This window comes from Spermophilus citellus (assembly GCF_964194105.1).
Source record: "Spermophilus citellus genome assembly, chromosome: 15".
Classification (NCBI taxonomy): Eukaryota; Metazoa; Chordata; class Mammalia; order Rodentia; family Sciuridae; genus Spermophilus; species Spermophilus citellus.
The window spans coordinates 79,738,784-79,761,119 of record NC_138195.1 but is presented as its reverse complement, the minus strand read 5'-3'; positions in this window follow the sequence as shown (position 1 = coordinate 79,761,119).

Here is a 22,336-nt window from a genome sequence, read left to right as displayed (position 1 = left end):
AAAATTCTCAATAAAATTCTGGAAAATCAAATCCAAAAACATATCAAACATATCAAAACATATCAAATAGTGCACCATGGTCAAGTAGGGTTTATCCCAGGGATGCAAGGTTGGTTTGACATATGGAAATCCATAAATGTAATTAATCACCTCAATAGACTCAAAGATAAAAAATCATATGATCATCTCAATAGATGCTGAGAAAGCATTTGACAAGATACAGCAACCGTTTATGTTCAAAACTCTAGAAAAACTAGGGATAACAGGAGCATACCTCAACACTGCAAAAGCTGTCTATGCTAAACCCCAGGCCAACATCATTCTAAATGGAGAAAAATTGAAAGAATTCCCTTTAAAAACTGGAACAAGACAGGGATGCCCTTTTTCACCACCTCTATTCAACATAGCCCTTAAAATGCTAGCCAAAGCAATCAGACAGATAAAAGAAATTAAAGGGATATGAATAGGAAAAGAAGAACTCAAATTATCACTATTTGCAGACGATATGATTCTATACCTAGAAGACCCAAAATATTCCACCAGCAATTTCCTAGGACTAATAAGTGAATTTGGCAAAGTAGCTGGATATAAAATAAACACCCATAAATTAAAGCATTTCTTCACATCAGTGACAAATCCACTGAAAGAGGAACTAGGAAAACCATCCCATTTACAATAGCCTCAAAAAAAAATACTTGGGAATAAACTTAACAAAAAACGTGGAAGACTTCTACAATGAAAACTACAACATGTTAAGAAAGAAATTAAAGAAGACCTTAGAAGATGGAAAGATCTCCCTTGTTCTTGGATAGGCAGAACTAATATTGTCAAAATGACCATACTACTAAAAACACTCTTCAGATTCAGTGCAATCCCAATCAAAATCCCAATGACATTCCTTACAGAAATAGAAAAAGCAATCATGAAATGAATCTGGAAAAATAAGAGACCCAGAATAGCCAAAGCAATTCTTAGCAAGCTGGTGGCATCACTATACCAGACCTTAAACTATACTACAGAGCAATAGTAACAAAAACAACATAGTAGTGGCACCAAAATAGACCTGTAGACCCAAAGAATAGAGGACACAGAGTGTAACCCACATAACTACAGTTATCTTATATTAAACAAAGGTGCCAAAATTGTACATCGGAGAAAAGATAGCCTCTTGAACAAATGGTGCTGGGAAAACTGGAAATCTACATGTAACAAAATGAAATTAAACCTCTATCTTCCAGCTTCTCTTTATCCAACCCTTTCATCTTTTGTGTGTATTCAAACTTGTTTTCCTGGATAAGGTCTCAATTCCTTACAAGCCCAGCTCAATTCTTGTCACAATCCATGATTGCTGAATCTGTATCCATGGCCTCTTCCCCATAGGCTCAGTCTCCACTTGTCTTTTTATAGATGAAGATGGTTTTGTGAAATGCATACTATTTAATGTGTATGGTAATATATGGAGTTTTTTAATCACATCCTCAATATGCTTTGAAGTATCTTTCTCTCTATTTTTCTCCCTTCCCTCTCAGTCCCTCATTGAGCAAACATTTTAACAAGTAAGTTTTCTATGCAACCAACTTAGCAATGACAGGAGGGTCTAATAACAAATAAGTTAAGCTTGGTCCCAGTTCCCACAGAGTTTCCCATCCATTGGTAGAGGCAACAAGGAAACAAGATCATTGCATAACATATTTTAATCACAGTTGTGGAAGCGCTGAGGAAAAAAACAAGTATAATAACAGCAACTACCATGAGGGTCATGTACACACAAGCACACCCACACATTAGTACATTTTTCTTCTTCAGTTTCTGCAGATTTGTAGGGAGAAAAAGTGTCTCTTTTTCCCCTTCAAATCATGTTTCAGTGACCTAGACATGGCACGATGCTAGATTTGGCAGTTGATCAAGAATACTGTTAGCTGCATCCGGTTGATCTGAGTCCTGAAATCTCCTCCAATGTTTAGGAAGAAGTTTTAGATGGTGATGTTTTTCTCACGTTTGAAATAACATCTAACACATCTACTTTTCTCTTATAATAATATTCTGTAAGACAAAGAAAGTGTCTTTGAGGAGGTTTATATCTATACTAGGCAGCATATGTGCTGTTTTATCAGCATACAAAAGAGCATTTGCTGTTTGCTGTGGAATCTACCTCATGCACTGCAGAGTCAGAGTAAAGACCCGGAAAGACAGATGGAGTGTGTGTGTGTGTGTGTGTGTGTGTGTGTTATTGCACACTGCAGATGACTGGGTTGCTTTTATTCCTTTGAGTGGTACAATGTTCAGGCTGCATGGTTCTTGATGTGCTCTCCTGGAGTTGATCCCTCTCCAACCCACCCCATCCCCCACCCCCAAAAAAAGAAGGAAGGAAAAAAGGGAAAGGAAAGGAAGGAAGATAAAGGACAGATGGTCTATTTTTCTGTGTGGAGTGACTTAGTAATGTTGAAGCTTTGCAATTATAATTATTTCATAATAACAACAACAATAATAATAATTGGGAAAATGTCACCTATTATGCCTGACTTCCTCCTTTTATGAACTTTTTTGCTGGGCTGGGGACTCTGCATCCCACACAGATGTGGTGCCAGCTTGTGTTACAGAGAGAGGCTATGCCAGCCCTTGTACTTGTGGCCATGTCCACAGTAATGCCTCCTTCTTGGCAGCTGGCTAGCTGCCAGTCTCTGTGATAGAGCCTGCTGATTTCTAAATATAATGCTTTGCAAGAGCTGGAATCAAAGCAGTCAGTACTAAAGTGTTCTTTCATCTTTTTCTCTCTCTCTTTCCATACATTCTGGGAGGATTCAGCAGGACCAACATGACCAACGAAAGGCAGAGGCTTTGTAACAGTTTTAATACACACACGGATGGCTTTCAGATCTTTATTGACTAAAATGATTTGCACTGTTCATTTACATATTAGTTTTAGGGTTGCAAATGAGTTACGATCACTTTGTTCCCTACCTGTTGAGTCTATTGCTTTCTCCTTCCTCGGGATTAACATACATTCGTATCTGAAAGACTTGGTCTGGGGGACTAGAGAAATACTGATTTTGCTGAGAAATGTATTAATAACACTTAGGAGTATGTATCAACTACAACAGTGAGGTAGCCACATGAGTTATAAAATGCAAACTTTTTTTTAAGAGCAGCAGTATTTTATTGGTTAATAATCTGCTAAGTAAAAGTGGTAGCATGTCAATTAATGTGGCCTAAATTATAAGACAGATTTATTAGAAAGTCCAAGAACTGAAAAGTCCATCAGGGATGGCTGGATCTAGGAGTTCAATTACAGGCAGCACTTAGCCTTTCTCCTTCCATATCTTTGCTTTCCTTCGTTCTCTGTTGTCTCACAACTGGACATGTAACTTCTGGCACTTAGGTTCACCTTTTTTTGTAGCTATCAAATGCAGCTTTCTGAGAAGCCTAAGGTTTCACTTTAATTGGACCAACTTAGCAAACATTATCAATCATCAAACCAACGACTGCAGTCAAGCAGATGGAATATGCTCATTGTCCAGGCCTGGATCACTTGACTCCTCTTGAAAATGAAATGGGCGTGAGGATAGTTGATATGTGTCATCCAAATCACAGGGATAAAAACTTCAGTATGTATATTATTACCCCAAGGAAAACCAGGCTGCCATTTTCAGTAGAGAAAAATGGTTGCTGGATCAAGGAAAAAACTTGATGCCCATTACTCATAGAATATGGGAACACCCTTCCGTGCACAGTCTCTGTCCCCATTCTTGCCTTTGCCAGTTAGGTTTGTGCCTTCTTATGGGTCTTGAGTGCACTGAGCTTCATCCCACCTGAAGTTCTCCTGATTTGCCCTGCATGAGACAACTCTATTTTTCCAGAACACATCTTTCACTTGCCTGACTCCTTCAGGCTCTTACTCCTGCTTTTCTCTTTCTCTTGTCCATCTTGGTTGTAGTCCTCTGCACCCTGAAACCCAGTCCAATTATCACCTCTCTGCTTCCAACCCAAACAGATTTCACTGCTTCTTCCTGTTTCCCACCTCTCTATTGGGATAGTCACCAAGTTGTACTTCAGTTGTGTGCGTAAACATGGGTCTTCCCAGGTCTTCCCAGTTTGCAAGCTCCTTTGAGAGTCTGAGCTGTGTCTTTCATATCTTTATGTAACTATCTGGTAAAATCTTTTCAAAATAGCACTTTAAAATGTTTTCTTGTGGAGGCAACTATTTTCAAAATTACTTTTTTGAGTGGGCTAAGTGAGCTGAGTACTTTGTTATCCTCACAAAATCTTACAAACTAGGTACTTCTATTTAATATTTCTTCTGTTCTACAGTTAAGGAAACTGAGACTCAGAGAAGGGATGCACCTTGACTATGGTTACCCGTCTAATAAGTGCCAAAGTTAAAATTTGAATCTAGGTCTGCTGGATTCCAAAATCTAAGGTGTCAGCCTCTGTGCAAACTTATCCTGAAACCCTCTTTCCAAATGGGTTGTTATTCAGATGCTAATGGATACAATAAAGAGATGAGGTGCTACTTCCCCACTTGGTCCCACCCAATTCTATCCCTTCCTGCAATAAATCCTGCTCTCTGGATATGGAATTTCCCAAAGCAATGGATTAAGTGCAGAAGTATCCACGGTCCCAGTTTTTAAGAATTTTTTACTCTCGGTCTGCTGATCCGCTTATGAGCACTCTGTCCCAAATAAAATAGAGTGGTTCTTTTTGTAATAAAAGTTCACACTGAAGTTGACAAGATTTTCAAAATGTGTGCCCTTCATGGAGAATGCATTTGGTCATTCTTATGTAAACCAGGGAGTTTGCCTTCTATCCAGTAGGTGGCACTAGACTTTCCCCTCCTGGCTATAGCTGCAATTGGAGATAGATCTGTTAACTAAGCCGCACATGAGAGGAACTCAGAATGCTGTTCCATAACTTCCTCCCAACTAGGTCATTCTGGATATAGCAGAGTTCTTCCCCAACTTGCACCCAACCTTTTCTCAGCTCTGGAGCAGGTCTTGTAGATCAAACACAGGTACTTATGTACACAGAGGCAAATGCAAGTAGACCTAAGGGTGGCAGTCTATATAGATCACCCTCCCCTCTCTGGCTCTTTGGTCCTGAGAGTTGCTTAGAGATGATGGGGTTGTGGGGAGAGAACATACAGATGCATTGCAAGGCATGAGGAGGAGAAATTCCTCCAACTCAGACTCTGGATTGGAGTGATAGGCTGTGCCAGGAAATGCTTTTCTCTGCAGAGTTAGGTCAGCTAAATGCCTGGATTAGGGACAATAGCTCACCTCTCAGCCAACCTTTTCCAAATCTCTTCTAATGATCCAAATCTTTCTAGAAGATAAAAAGGTTAAAAAGGCAGAAATAATGTGGTTCCTATACCCCAGAGCTTACCAGTTACTAATAAAGAATCTAACCTGTTGCAGCAGCCACTGTGTGAACAACTCCTAAGGAATTGAGAGAGCACGCTGGACTGCACAGGGATGTTTTCTGCCCTGGTGGAGCTTACAGCCTAGTAGAGAATACAAACAGTAAACAAGTAATGACATGGCACCATTGTGATAAATGTTATAGTACCAAAATAACAAATGCCATAGGAATATATAGTAAGAGAGTCTGGGGAGAATGGCCTGCAAGACCTTCTTAAGAGATGAGTTTAAGAGGAGAGACAAAGGTGAGGTGGGGTTAAGTGGGTAGAATGAAGAAGGGGAGATGAAAGAAAGGAACTTGTGTCAGGTTTGAGGTAAGAGGAGGTGATGATTCTACCAAGCAGAGTAGAATTAGGCATCTTGAAGAACTGAAACTCTGTGAGGCTAAAGGTGGTCGGGGCAAAAAAAAGTGGCAGAAGATGGGGCCAAAAAGACTGATAGGAAGGGCCAGATAATGCAGGGCTTTGTACACAACTTTAAGCAATTTAAAATGTATTCAAGTGCAAAGGGGAAACACTGATAGATTTGGAAAAGAACAGCATCATAACATCACAAGCTCATTTATTTATTTTTTCACAATATTCACATATGTCTATTATGTGCCAGTGTGTCAGGTGCCACATAAATTTCAATGAGAATTTTTTAAAGTATTTCTGATTTAAGAAGGAGGGAGACAGGAAAGCCACCTTAAAAATGAACAAGTCCATTTATGAAACAAAAAATTGAATACTCTGGCCTGTCTCAGGATCTGTTCTAAGTCCCAAGGAATCGATGGTAATTTAGTCACAGAAATCATCACAAAGAAATTCACCACCTGTATTGGTGATTAGAGCAGAGACTAGGGAATGTCTGAGATGGGGGAGAAAAACCTAATCCATGGAAACATTTGCTCTGCTGGACAGACAGTGTGGTCCAGCAGAAGCAAGTATCAACAAGGATCTAGGCCCACCAGTGTTTACACCTTCATGTTCATGATCCCATTATTTAAAGAAGGACTGAGCCCCACTGAAAGGGATCAGGAGTCTGAGGAGGAACAGCTGTTTCCAGATATGGACAGTAAATGTCTAAGATGAGCCTGAGCCATTTTTTTTTTCATACCAGACAGCAAAGACACAATTGAGTCACATCCGAAGGACACAGAAACTGGCTTGAAGGGGCTCTTAATGACATGGTAGGATAATTTAAACATCAAAACAAATATACTTAGTTGCTAAAAATCCTCAGTGAATTTATAAAAATCCATAGGTTTGAAATAATAGTGAAAAAATATAGCCCTGCCCCTCAATCCAGGAAGACTCATTAATCAATGACCTCACACTCTGAAAACTGGTAGTCAAGGGAAACTAATTAAACATTTATTCTTCCTTTCTCAGATAAGCAGTGTTTCAATGTGACCAAGTAGCCCTAGTTAATGAAGAAAAGTCTTTCTTTATAGAATTCCAGTTAATAAATGGGGAAGGATTGAAGAAATGACAGAACTGGAAAATCACCTTTTTGCAATGTCTAATGAAATAATTAAGCAAAGCTTATTAATGAATAACATCATTTAAAAATATATGTGGAGGATATTTCAATGGAGGGACGAGTGTCCTTCCTTCTCAACCACTGATCAATTTAAGTGTTACTGTTCTGGGAGCAATTTTTACCACTTGATACAAGATAAAGAATTCTTGCTAAGAAAGGTCAAACTTGGATATAATTAAACCCGTGGAGCTGAAGTTTTGTTTACAAGGAACGTGCAGTAGAGAGAAGCAAGCTAAATTCCATCATGAATAAACAAGCAGAAAAATCAAGAATGTGAAAATTTCTAAACCGCCCTCAGTTGTACAATAGAGTGGACTGGGGATGTAGCTCAGTGGTAGAGCACTTGCCGAACATGGGTAAGAATCTGAGTTCTACCGCCAACAAAGAACTTTCCTTCAGTTAACAGGAGAATGAAAAAAAAAAACAAAATGATAGAGGAATCACTATTCTATTAAAGGATTCCAAGAGAGATATCCAAATGCAATGCGTAGATCCTATTTGGATGCTGTTTCGAACAAGTCAATTATAAAATACCATTTCTGATGACATCAGGAAATGTGGATATAATGGATAAGGAACTCGAAGGAGTATTATTAATTCAGTTGGGGTTGATGATGGCATTGTGGTTACATAAGAAACTGTCTCTATTTTATAGACATGCAATGTGAAGTACAAAGGGGTAAAATGGCTGGGGTTCTAAGAATTGCTTGACAATAATTAGCCAAAAAAGGAAAATTATAAAACTAGTGTGACAAAGATCTAGGCAGTCATTGAATCTGGATGTAGTGTATAGCGTTTCTTACACTCTTCTCTTCTTTTGTATGTATTTGAAATTTTTCATGGAAAGCCATGGCTGTAGCCTTTGAGGCAGGTAAGGCCAAGGTCCTCATCACAGCGATGGAACTGTTGCAATGAAAGCTTAAGTACAGGTGTGAGGTCACATAGCTACTCAGGACCCAGAGCTATGACGAAACACTCATTCCATGTCTGGTGCTGTTTCCGTAACATCTCTCACTTTGCTTTTCTGAAATACTTTCCAATGTCACCCTCTGGCTCAGGAGGTGGTTCTAGTGTTGAGAGGAAATAACCTACATTTTTTTCTCGTTAAATATTGACCATATTCCTAGAACTGGAAAAGAGTACTATGGTTTAACAACTGGCTTCTGGAGGGAGAAGATTTCCAACCGCTGATTAGATGAACCATCAGGCATTAGTAAATAATTTGTTCACTGGCTGAAAGTTAGTCAAGGCCTTGGCTTCTTGCCTTTTCTAAGTCATGGGCAAATCCCAGGCATCTGATTATATGCATCATGTTTCTACCTGCTTCCAGCTCTACTTTTAATACCAAGTATGAAAATGTGAAATGCTTTAATGAGAGGGTTTTTTTTTTAAGTACCTGGTCACTTACAAGCAATACTGTGGGCAAAAGTTCACATCTGAATGTCGCCTATAATTTTCTTTTCCTGTACAATTCTGGGAGGCTTTCTCTGGATCAGCAGAAGAAGTAGGAGTGCTAACACAGTGGAAACATAACCAGCTCTATTTTCAGTAAAAGAACACTAACTGGCATTGGTGCTGACTGCATGGCGGGCAAAAGTAGCTTTCCAAAACTTAGCTCAAACACTTCAACATACATTTTAATTAAATAAAAAAAAATAGTCTGTAGCACTGATTTTTAGAATCTTTTAGCTCAAGGCCTAAGAAAGCATCAAAAGCCCCACCCTACACTTTTCCTTCTTCAGAAGGCCAGGGAAGATAGTCACAGAGACACCAGGTTCTTGGGATATTCTAAGCCCAGATGAAATTTCTAGTCTGGTACCCATAGAATTTGCACATGATAGAATAGACAAAGTAAAAGACTCTGTCTTCTTTGCTGATAAATGTGTCTATGCTAAATTGTGAGGAAATTTTTAGACTGTGGCTTTGTAGGCAATGATGTTCCTATAAAGAAAAGCACAGAGTAAATTAGTTGAGGAAGTAAATAATAATATAAGCCCCAGGAGGAGCCACATTTAGCTTCCTTCTCATTTAATCCAAAGAACGTTTCATGGCCCAGTGTGGATACACCACAAATACTTATGAGTGAATGAATGAATGAATGAAAATTAATTTGTTCTCCCTAAAATGTGGCTCAAACATTTGCTTATCCCATGCCAATCCTAGAGTGCAGTCAGGCAAACAGGGAAATGGAATTTTGTTGTTTGCATATTGTAAATCACAAGAAAGTGTGGAGTCTCACATATGCTGTGAATTTATTAGTCTTTCTCAAATCTGGGTTAGTACGGCTAAAAGTGTGTGCAGTGCCCTTCTCATTCACCTCTGAATTCAATCATGGCTACAGGTTCACCCTTCCTAGCACAGAAGCTAAATGGCTAGACCCTGCCCTTTGAGGTTTTCTCCTATTTTATCTCCTTCTTCAGACTTATGTGTTCCTAGAGGAGGGTACACTCTACTCTGCCTACAACTCATCATTTTCTACCCAGTCCAAGTTTCCTCAAACTTCTATCTACAGATTACTTGGAACTGTCCAGCCAGGCAGACTGTGACAATAGAGTTCTCTCCCCCAACCCAGTTAGTCTTCCCAGCCTGCTCTACCAAGAGTCTCTGCTCCAGAGTGGGCTTGCTTCTGAGTCCCAGTTTGGCAGGCTGTGAACAGTCAGCAAATACATTCAGAAGGAATTAGGCAGATGCACTCAGTTCCTTCAATTTCACAAATGCTTAGGAATTCTGTTTAGCCAGAAACCCTACTTGCAATGAATCACAGTTATACGCACATTATGTACACAGTTTTGACAACTCAAGTTTCTTCCTGAATATTTCTATGTGATTTCCAACTATATATATATGTGTGTGTGCCTATGAGGAGAATTTAACTTCCCTAGCCTCATTTCCATACTTCCCTCCTGTATGAGTCAGCTCAAGCTGCCTTAATTAAATACTATCGACTGGGTTGCTTACACATCAGTAATTTAGTTCTCATAGTTCTGGAGGCTGGAGGGCTGAGATTGGGGTATTAGCATGGTTGAGTTCAGCAGAGGAATAGAGATCTTTTTTTTTTCTGGCTTATAGACGGTCATCTTCTTACTGTGTCTTCTTGTAAGGGGGACCAGTCGTGTTGGATTAGGGCTTTACCTTTTTGACTTTATTTGACCCAAATTGCCTTCTAAAGGACCTTTCTCCAGTACAGACATACTTCAGGTAAGAGCTTACATAGAACCTAGGAACTCTTGGAGAACACAGTTCAGTCCTTAGCACCTCCCCATTACCACCTATCATTCCAGTTTCTTCTGTAATGTTTGAGCCAAAGCTTAAGCTATAAAAATCCCCGTGCTTTATTATAATTGGTCTGAAACCAGAAAGCTCAATATTGGAAATGCCTAATGAGTTCAATTTTTCAGACAATTTTTTATTTTTGTTTTACCAAGGCTTGGAGAGATCTGTCAGCTCTTGCCATTTATAGCAATGTTGTTCTACAGGAGCAGTAGTTGAGCCAGTGTTCAAGGGGCACCAACTGTGTTGTCAGACCTGAGCCCATTCAAAATGACAAGCTTTTGTCCTTCCCTCACCAGCATTCCCAGTCTCCTTCTCCTGGTCCATATTTTGCTGATGTGCTTATGTTCTCCTACCATATAATTTACATATTCAATAATTCACATATTTAATTATTTTATATTTTCCTCCCCTCAGGAGGTAACCCAGTAGTGCAAGCACTTTGAACTCTTTTGTTCACTGGTATATCCCTCTGTGATAGATCCAGTTTCTTTGGAGAAGAAACTACTATAGTTTTTGGTAACAAGAGTAGATTTTAGAGGAACAGGATTTTAAGGATGCTCTCTGAATTGGTTCTGGGATTCCAGGAATTGGCTCTCTAATCTGATTAGGTTTAAAGATGCTAATGACTCTGTTTCCAGTAGTAATGAAAAAGAAAAAACACTGATAATCCATTATGTGATCTAGTAATAGAGATGTACAAAATATTACTATTAAATACTCCTAATCAAACACTAGTAAAATACAAGAAACTGAATGACATTGTATAAATATATATATATATATATATATATATATATATATATATATATATATATATCATTTCACATATGTGTCTCAAACTAATGAATATAATGAGGTTGGCTGATTGTTCCATCACTGAACAAAGTGGGGAAAGAAAAGTATGAGCTCAGAGATTAAAATTCCCAGCTCAAGTACTACATAAATGGCATGAAAGTGTCAATGTATACCCTGAAGGAGATTCTTTATGTATTATAACTAAAGGGGTGAGATTGCTGAAAATCAAACTCAGAATCTCATCCTGCAACTTGCTGAAATAAAATACAAATTAAAATCTCAGCTTCAAGGATGTCTGTAATTTATTGTAAAGAAACTGATTGGGAATGAATAGAATTCTGCAAGTTGGAATGGGGATGCATGGAAAAATTTAATGACACTAGGAACATGGAGCCCTAAAATGCTGAAGTCTTCTTTGCCAATGGAAGAGGTTTCTCCACCCCTAGTTGAAGAAATTTCCCCACCTTCAGGGAAAGTGTCCTCTCTTCTCCCACCTGAGGAAATTAATCCTATATTGCCTGAAGAAACTGTAATTGTTCCCTTCCCTTAGGCAGGTATCATGCAAGATGACTCTGGGTCTTCCCATGATGCACCTGGGCCACTTCCTTCTGCTTAAGACCTGGAACTGACTCAAGTGGCAGCAGGACTCAACAGGAGAGATGCAAAGTGTGACCAATGAGAAGTTATGCTATGCTTGCAAAGGAATTGGGTGAGTTTTGTAATTTATATAGATGAAAATCTAGAAAATAAATATTATAATTTGTATTAAGAGTGTGGGATAGTGCTAGAAGGAAAAGAAATCTGGACCAGTTCAACTAACTAGAATCCACGAAGTAGAGAGACTGCATTTAATAGTTTGGCCCGTGGAATTATAAAAGGCTCTAAATACTTGTTTGGTTTGTTGACTGATGTAAGGAACATCAGGGTGACTCACATGAATGAGTTAGAATTGCTGGACCTATCTTGTTTTAATAGAGAGAAGAAATTCAGAGACTTAGAGAGATTGGAATTTATTATTTAAGACCTATTCACCCACCCTGGAAGGAAGAATGAAGACATACATTTCACCCAAATTATGAGAAATACATACACACACACACACGCATCATATATATCCAGCTCCACCTCACAGCAGGCCCAGTGGGCTCATGAATATATCCTGGGATTATTTTCCCAGTTTCAAGACACATAATTGGAATAGATATACTTAACAAATAGCAGAATCCCCACAGTGGTTCACTAACCTTGGAGTGAAGGCTATTATGGTGCAAAAGGCTAAGTGTAAACTACTAGAATTGCATCTACCTAAGAAAATAGCAAACCCAAAGCAATATGCATTCCTGGAGGGATTTCAGAGACTGTTGCCTCATTAAGGACTTGAAGGTTGCAAGGGTAGTGATTTCTACCACATCCCCATTAAACTCATTTAATCCCCATTTGGGCCTGTGCTTCTGCAAATAGATAGGTCTTGGAGATGACAGTGGATCACCACAAGTTTAACTAAAAGGAAACTCCAGTTGCAGCTGTTTTACCAGATGTGTATTTACTGCTTGAGCAAATTCAAATCTTCTGGAATGTGATATGCAACTATTTATCTGAGGAATGCTTTTTTCTCCCTATCTGTCAGTAAGAATCACCAGAACCAGTTTTCTTTCAAGTGTTGAGGCCAGCATAATATTCTATTGTCCTACCTCAAAAGTTATCAATTCACCAGTCCTACATCATAATTTACTTCACCAGGATCTCGATGACACCTGTCTTCCATAAGACATCACACTGCTCCATTACATGGATAATATTATGCTGATTGGTCCTCATGAGCAAGAAATAGCATCCACTCTAGACTTATTGATAAGACATTTCATACTGGATGATGGGTTGTCAATCTGACCAAAGTTCAGGGCTTCTACTTCAGTGAAATTTCTAGGGTCCAGTGGTGCAGGGCTAGTCTGGATATCTCTTCTAAAGCCAAAGACAATTATTGTACATGTCCTTGCCTAAACCTGAGAAAGAGGCATGTAATGGGCCTCTTTGGCTTTTTTTAGGCAACATTGTCCTCATTTGGGTATGTTACTCAAGCCCATTTAAAGAGTGCCCCAAAGAGCTACATTTTGAGAGGGCCCAGAATAAGGAAAAGCTCTGTAATGGTAGCAGTTCTAGGCTGCCATGTGAGCCCCTCTGCCACTTGGACCATATGATCCAGCTGCTGAATTGGTGTTTGGAGAGTGTCAGTAGCTGTAGAAGATGCTGCTTGGAGCCTTTGGAGGTGCCTATAGGTGAAATTTGGCATAAGCATTAGGATCTTGGAGAAAAGTTCTTTATTCTCGGCAGATATTGACTCTTCTTTTGAGAAACAACTCTTGACCTACTTTAGAAACTGAACACTTAACTGATCCACCAAATTACATGCATCTTTGGTTTCTCACCAAGAACTGAGTGTTCTCTGAACCACCAAGCCATGAAACTGGGCACACCTCACTAGTATACCATCAAATCGAAATGCTACATATGTAACTGGAGAGGAGAGGCCCAGAAGGCACAAATAAGTTCATGAAGAAGTGATAAAAATGCTCATGATCCCTGCTCCTGCCTCAGCTGACAGAGGAAGAGAAGACTCCACCTGGCTCACAATTCCCTACGATATGTATGTATCTGCAAGCAGAGAGCTGAAGCTTTATAGCCCACTTCCAGGACACCCCTCAAAGATAGTGGTGAAGGGGAATCCTCCCAGTAGGCAGACCTTCTGGCAGTGCACCTGGTTGTTCACCTTTCTTGGAAAGAGAAATGGCCACATAAGTGATTCATGAACTGTGGTCAACAGGTTGGATGGTCATGAACTTGGAAGGAACACGATTAGAAATTTAGAGACAAAATTTGGGGGGGAGAGGCATGTGGATAGATTTTTCTAAATTAGAAAAAAGATATTTGTATCCTCAGCTTTTCTCCCCAGCCACCCCTGTCACTGCCCAGCTGAACATGGTGACAGGTTGGAGGTTATGTATGGCTTTAGCAACATAGACTTTCACTCACCAAGGCAACCTGGATGCAGACGCCACTGAGTGCCCAGTTTGCCAGTAGCAGAGACCAACACTGAGCCCCATACGGCACTATTCCAGAGTAAGCAGCCAGCTCCATGGTGACAGGTTGATTACATTGGACCTCTTCCATAGGAACAGTGTTTTGATCATACTGGAGTAGACACTTGTTCTGTATAGGGTTTTGCTCTCTCTGCATACAGTGCTTTTGCCAAACTACTATCCATGAGCTTACAGAACGCCTTACCCACCGTCATGTTATTCCACACAGCATTGCTTCTGTTTAAGAAACTCATTTAACATCAAATGAAATATGGCAATGAGCCCGGTCTCATAAAATCCACTGATTGTACCATGTCCCCCGCCCCCATCCTGGAGCAGAGGAATGAAAGAACAGAGGAATGAAATTTTTTTAAAAGATCTGTTTTGATATGGACACAATATCTTTATTTTCATGTGGTGCTGAGGAGTAAACCCAGTGCCTCACATGTGCAAGGCAAGTGCTCTGCCACTGAGTCACAACCCCAGCCCCAGAGGAATGAAATTTTAAGACAGTTACAGACAGCATCAGCTGGGAGAGTCAAAGACTTGCAGTGCTAGAGCAAATTTTTCAGGAGATTAAATATGTGCTGGATCAGCATGCAGTATATGGTGCTATTTCTCTTGTAGCCAAGGTTCATGGGACCAGCAATCAGGGAGTAGAAATGGAAGAGGCACCACTCAATATTTCTTCCAGAGGCCCACTAGAAAATATTTGGTCCCTATTCTCACATCATGACTCTCTGCTGGCATAGAAATCTGTTATGGTTTAGATCAAAGGCTCATGAGTTGAAGGATTGGACCCTACTTGTGGCAGTATTGGGAGGTGGCAGAAACATTAGGAGATAGATACTGATCAGGGCTTATTTCATCCCTAGCCCCTTGCATGCTTGTGCGCTCGTGCGCTCGCTCTCTCTCTCTCTCTCTCTCTCTCTCTCTCTCTCTCTCTCTCTCTCTCTCTGCCTCCTGGCCCCATAAAGTGAAAGCTTTTCTCTGTACCATCCCTGCCATGATGTTCTGTCTCACCACCAGCTCAGGAACAGTGCAGCCAAGTGACTATTGGCTGAAAACTCCAAAATCATGAACCAAAATAAATCTGCCTCATCTAAGTTGATTTTTTCAGGTAATTTGTCACAGCAACAACAAGCTGACTAATATATGCTCTTAGTAGAAGCCACAGCGATGATTCTTTTGAACTAGAAATTAAGAATGCTACCTAGCTCTTTTAAGATCTTTGTGTTTCTGAATCATCAGGCAAAGAAGAGAGTTACTGTGCTAGCTGAGGAAACTAATCCTGACTCTTACGGGGGAAATTGGGCTGGTTCTCCACAGTGGAGGCAAGGAAGAAAACGTCTAGTGTATGGGAGACACTCTGGGGAAATCTCTCACTATTAACATTGCCTTGTGATTAAGGTCAATGAAAAATGACAACTACCCAATCCAGGTAGGACTACTAATGGCCCAGCCCCTGCTGGTATAAAAACTTGGCCCACCCACCAAGTAAGAACAATGACTAGCTGGGGTGCCCACCCTGCAAAATGGGCAGTAGAAGAAGGTAGCTGTGGATACCAGTTGTGCCCATAGGACCAGTTAACAAGTTCTGTGGTTATGGGTATTTCCTCCCTATTTGTTATAAATGTGTTTGTGTGTGTGTGCATGTGCGCGTGTGCGTGCGTATTATTAGACATTAAGAAAGTATCTTTTTTTCATTGCCTTATCATGTAACATAAGAGATACTAACTTTATATCATTTTATTTAAGAATTGTTAATTTCACACAATTGGATTTAAGTTATAGTCTAGAAAGGAGAATAATAAACATCATTTGAAGACTTTACCCTCTCTTCTGGAGAAGAGAGTTTTCAGTTGTAAGCACAATAGTTATATCATGTTAAGCAGCATGACCATTATTATTGTCTTTATGTGGAAGTTAAATATTATTTAAGGAGATGAATATGGGTACAAAGTTCACAGTGGATGGGCTTGTCATGGTTGCTAGCATATGTCAACTTAACTGGGCCAGTGGTACTCTAATATTTGCTGAAACATTATTCTAGGTGGGTTCATGAGGGTATTACTGGATGGCATTAATACTTGAATCAGTAGACTGAGAAAGCAGATCACCCTTCTTAACAAGGGTGAGTTCCATCTAGTCAGGTGAAGGTCTGAATGGAACAAAAGCTGACCCTCCCTGGAATAAGAGGAAATTCCTCCTGCATCTCTGTCCTCAACCGAGACATAGATTTTTTTTCTTGCTAAGAACCTTGGCTCTTCTTGGCTCTGAAGTCTACCAGCCTTGAACTTGAACTATACCATAAGCGCTGCTGGGTCTGCAGCTTGCCAACTTCGGGGACTTACAGGCTCTGTAATTGCACTTCCTTTATCTATCTATACGCCTCCCTCCTCCCTTCCCTTCCCTTTCCTTTCCTGTCCATCTGTCTATCTGTCTCTAGAGAAGCAGGAATAGGAGCTGCTCTCTCTGTATCTACACATAAGAAATCACATGTTCCCTCTCACTGTTCTGCACCTGGCTTTCTCCCACGTCCCTGCTTTTATCTCCTCCACATTTCTCATGTCCGGCTTTTGGCCCAGGTTCAGTAAGGAACAAAGAGAACCTGACTAAACAGAGCATGAAGCAAGTCCTCGTCCCTTCCCTGCTTCATGAGTACGTTCAGACTCACTTAATAAGCAGACATTCATCTGACGCCATGAGCTACTAGAAGGAATTGTCATCCCTAATGAGCAGATAAAGGGACCAAAGTTCAGAGAGCTGAGGTGATCATCCCAGACCATCACCAAGAAGCTCTGTCACTATTGATTGTAGGATCTTGGGTTGGTTTCTTAACTTATTTGGGTCTCTAATTTCTCATCTGTAAAATGGGTACAGTAAGGGTATAAGATCAATATTTCAGAAATTTGTGAAGATTAAAAATTATTGCATTACTACATTACACACGAGTAAGCCTAGGATAGTGAGAACAGTACTTAGAATATAACAAACCCATCATTTTAGCATATATTGTGTTCTCTCAGAGCCTCAGATTCCTAGGCCACCATATAACTGGGGAGTAGGACTAGATGAGCTCTGGGTATCCCCCATTGTGAAAGCCCTAGGAGTCAAGGGCTTTATTTTTAACTTGAGCTCTCTCCCATGGGGCTGGGTAGTATGTGAGAGCAAGGGCTTCAGTTTTTGCATGGCCCCATCACCCCAGGAACCTCTGCAGCCCACAGAGGCAGAAGCCTTTCAGAGCACTGCTTTTGGTGGACCCCTCCCCATGCGGACCCATTGAGTGACAGGCTGCCCAAGCCCCATCCCCTGCTAGCACTTGACATCCTGCAGGAAGGTGTCCACACACCTGGTTCTCCTAGCCTGCAAGCCCCCTTCCTCTCTCTTTGCCAGCAGAGGTTTTAATATAAAGGATAATGAGTGTCGTTTATACATCCTCCATGCATTTTATTTATCCATAGATGAAGCTCCCTTTGGGTAACTGTCAAATGCCTTGACTTTAGAGGATGTTTTTTTAACTGTACCAACTTAAACGAACCAAAAGGCAACTTTCTTTAATAACCTTTAAATTCAGAAGAGCATTCTACCTGTATCCTTATGAAAAGTTGAAAGAAATGAGTGCCTCTATTTATCTCCTCCTGGCTTTGAATGGGCTCTGTAAAAATTATTTTGGTTTGTGCTCAGAAACTTGCAGAGAGACATGAACAAAATGGGGAAAATATTTCCTTGTGTGTGCTTCTATTTCACTCTCACTTTATTTCCTTTAGAACATGCAACACAGTCCTGCCTTGGGATGTACTCCCTTTGTTCAACATCATTGCCCTTGCCACCTGCCTGGAAATGGTCCTTCAAGGGTTTTGATAAATCAGTTGCAAAGGTGTCTGGTTTCATTGTTACATCTGTAAGTGCCTTTGGTGAAAGGCTCTTTTCATGCTACCTAGAGAAATTCACCTCAGTGAGTCTTAGGAGAGCCTTAAAATCAGCTACAATGTATAAGAAGGGGAGAGTGAATGATTTTTCTCTCCTAACTTTATTTTCTTTTGGAAAGACACAGAGGGCATTTAAGAGTAAGAGAAGCAAGTAATGAAAAGAAAATGGTCATTCTGAGAGTCTCTTCTGTAACTGCCTTTTTTTTTTTTTGATACTGTGATGCTGAGTTTAAATGTAACTTTGGGGATCTCACTTGGTATTCTTTATGAACTATTTGCCACCTCTGAGGAGCTACCCTGTTCCCCTCAGCCGGGGAGTGGGGAGATGACACTGCAGGGACTTCAAGACAGATCCCCTAGCCTGCCAATTGAAGTGGCATTTCTCCTCATGCAAAATTATCTCTGGGGCCACAGGACAGAGTTGTAGGATGAAGGGCCACTGGCAAAGTTGGAAGGAATGAGGGTTGATATCTTCTTCTACAGGGGTCCCAGGAATAAAAGCATGTACCTACCCACCAGATCCTCCAAGACAACCTGCAGTCCGATAGTTACAAGAAAGATCTTTAACCAGGTGACTAGATTATACTAAATTATCTAGACCTTCAGAAACCAGCCAATCCTAGGCTGGTCCATGATTGTCCAACTGATAAATCCATGAGGAAGGCTTTTAACCTGTAGGAAATAGTGATGGATTGTAGGACCTTGGGGCCAGACAATTAGATGATTACTAGGACTAGGAGAAGAAAGAGGGATTCCTTCTTGTATAGGCCAGGATTCTGGTGGGAGGTTGGCCAAAGGGACACAGGCTGAGAGCAGAAGTCACCACCAAAGCTCCTCTTTGAGGGAGCAACAGCAGCATCAGGACCTCTGGTCTCTAGGCTCAGCCTCACGTCTAAGTCCCAACCCCCAACCCTAACCCTAGAGGCCTCTAAGCTCCAATCAAGAGACAAGGCATGGATCTCAGGATAGAGTCCCAGGTTTTGTTTTTCTTTTCTATTCTAGGGATTTCTGGTAAGAAGTACTCCCAGAGAGCCTGCAATTGCTGATAGAACCTCTTTGGAGTCAGTCAGTGCATGAATAGGCTCAAGAAACAGGATGGTTAGCTTGGAAATGCAAAAGTTAATTGGTGAGAGCTAAAAACTCAGGTCTACTTTCTGTGGTCACACCTTTAATTTGCACCCCTGGGGATGCAGAGACTGGCACTTGGGCTACCCAAAGCTCAATCATTTAGGATACTGACCTCAAATGGAGCAGCTGAGTGCCAGTTTTCTGGCAAGCAACTAGACATTCTTCTCGCCTCCTCTTGCTCCAGGTCACCCCTTTCCTCCTCCTCACAGTTGTTACTAATGATACAACCACTGTTTATTGAGTAGAGACCACCTATTAGTACCCATTCCTTCCTCCCCTCACAAGCTTCTGGCCCATATTTTATTTCTTTCTTCCATTTATTCAAATCCCAAATTTCAATTTGCTCCTCAAATTGGTCCCACAGTTACAAATTCCTATCTCTTTGGTCTTCGCATGTCACCTTTGTGGCTTCTTTTTGGTTCCATGGCCTTTAAGTTCTTACCTTCATTCTGCCAGTAGGCAACTTCCAAGAGAAACCTCTTTGGGGGTTCCTGCCTCATTCCCTCCCCACTCTTGGAGACTACACATTTATCACACAAGTAATTTTCCCATGGCAAAATCTTTAATGCATTAGCTTTGAATTCAAAACTGTCACCAACTCACCTTTGCTTATATGGTTAGACCTAAATGCAGTCGAGTCTCATCAGTTGCAGTAATTATGTTTTGTCGCTCCACAAGGGAAATGCAGGGTTGGGTTCCTGAAAGCTTCTGGTCACAGCATTTTTATTAACTAATCAATACATAAGCCCTTTTATCTGTTTCTGTTTAAAGGCATCTTATTTAATGTACTTTGGTGATCCACTAACATTGAATTCACAGCCGAAAACATCAGAAGTCATACCCAATGATGCTTATTTATATTTTCCATCTAAGGCAGATGATAGCCTTCTTGGACTTAGAAATAGTAGGCAGCACTTGCACACAACATGGGGGAGCATTTTAAACAGTGAAATCTTCAACAAAAAGCACAAAATTTCGAATTACATGGCCACTAAATAGTCTGCAAAAAGGACACTTGTTTTCATAATAAAAGCTAAAGAGGGTGTGCTAATTTATAATCATTACACGAGTGATCATGTTAATGCACCTTAAATATGCATAATACTTGTCAATTTAAAATTTTAAAATAAGTAAAGTCAGATTAAATTTTTTAAAAGAAGTTAAATCAAGAATTTATTTCACCTTTGACCTCAACTGGGAATGTGTATATCATGTGACTATTTTTTTTTTTTTGCCATTCTATGCGTGTCTCTAAATGACCATGACAGCAGTAGGAGTATTGACTTTGAGATTAGAAATAAATTTAATGAGTAGATGAATTTTGAATGCAGGATCTGTAAATAATAGCAACTGTACCTCATCTTGAATTTCAAAGCCTCCAACAAACTTACTTCTCTCTTTCCAGTGTGATAGCCCATATTTCCTTATACTTTGATCCTACTAACACAACCAATCCTTCTGAATTTGCTTCCTATTTTCTTGCCTCCATGCTTTCCCCTGTTAGTTGTATAGTTAATAATTTCTTGTTTGCAAGCAACAGAAACTGACTTGAACTGTCTGAAGAAAGGTAAAGCAGTTGAAGGGCTTTAAATGAAGAGTGGCTCACAGGCTCAAAGGAAGAACTTGGCAGATAAGAGTCATGAATTCTATATACCAAGGCAGCTCAGGGATCTAGGAAAAGAGGCTCATGGACCTTTGTGTTAGAAACTGCATTCAAGATGGCTTCACCTTAGTTAACCCTCTATTCCCCTCTTCATCTTGTGTCTCCAACTTTCAAATTCTTAGGAAAGACAGTGCGATTGGCTTTGTTTGAACAGGTATCTGTTGGCCTCCAGATGTTTAATCCCAGTGACTAAAGTAGGGCAGGAATGAAAATTGGCCTGACCTGGCTCATTTGACCACCACATTGGCTTGTTGCAGCAGAGCCTGTTCCCATGTGATGGAATTGGTGACTGGTGCTGTCTAGATAAAGACAAGCAGAATCTGTTTTCCTTTCCATCTCCATAGTTTAATAGAGTTCTACCATCCTCCATCCTCATCTAAATATGACTCCTTGTATAGGCCTTTGCTGATTCATCCAGCTAGGTGTGGTTTTTCCCTTCTTTACACTTGTTTTTTATCTCCTGGATTTCATATTCAGCTCTATGTTGTGGCTGTCTATGAACCTTTCTCATTACTCAGTTGTTTATTTATTTGGTAAATATGCAATAATTACCTGCTGGGATCCTAGCAGGTAGGAACAATGGCTTGTTTTTCCTTAAAGCACTTGTAGAGACTAATATTAGCCTCAAAGCATTTCACTTGGAGAATACCTATGCCCAAGCAGATGGAGTTGACCCAGGAAATAGGTCCTCTTGCACGGGTTATGCATCTTGATGTAGTTGATTTCCTGGTCAATCTTATAATTAATGCTCATATAAATGCCTTGATGTCATGTTTATTGACCTTAAACATAACTTGGCTAGAAGGATTAGATATAATGCATTGCATGGCTGAATAAAACCTTAAACACACACACACACACACACACACACACACACACACACACACACACACAAGTAGTGAACAAGAATTGATATTAAGTTAACCTTGACTTTTTAATAGTAAGTAATTTCACAAAAAGAAGAAATAGATATAGCCCAACCATTGAATTCAGCAAGGCCATGAAAACAAGCAAGTTAGAACAAAATAGATAAGAAAGTATAAAAGTGCAAAACTATAGTTGCATTGTGTAGGCTTGACTTAAATAAATGTAGTGGAAGTTATAAGTAAGACAACCAGACCCAGGAAATGACATCCCTCTATCACATACTCCCCAGTATATCTGCCCACACTCTGCATGTCTTCATGAGCTGTGGGATTGATATCTGGTCTCACAACAAAACTTAGACAACTTCTCAAGAATATTCTCAGTTCTTTCTAGAAAAAGACACAACCTTTCTCTGGCAGACCCATGATGAAGTGGAATGTGCTGGGAACAAGACAAGTCTGCGTCTTAAGTTCCTCTCCCAGCAGGTCAACTCCGCCTCTTTCAGCCCTAGCCATTTAGGGCATGCTCTAATAGTCCTGACTGTCTATAGTCCCTGAGATGTATACTTTCCCAAATTGACTGCAACTCAATACCTCCCAAAGTCTTGCTTAAAACAGCTGTAATTTTCGAGAAAGGGTCTAATGGACATGTTAAGAAATATTT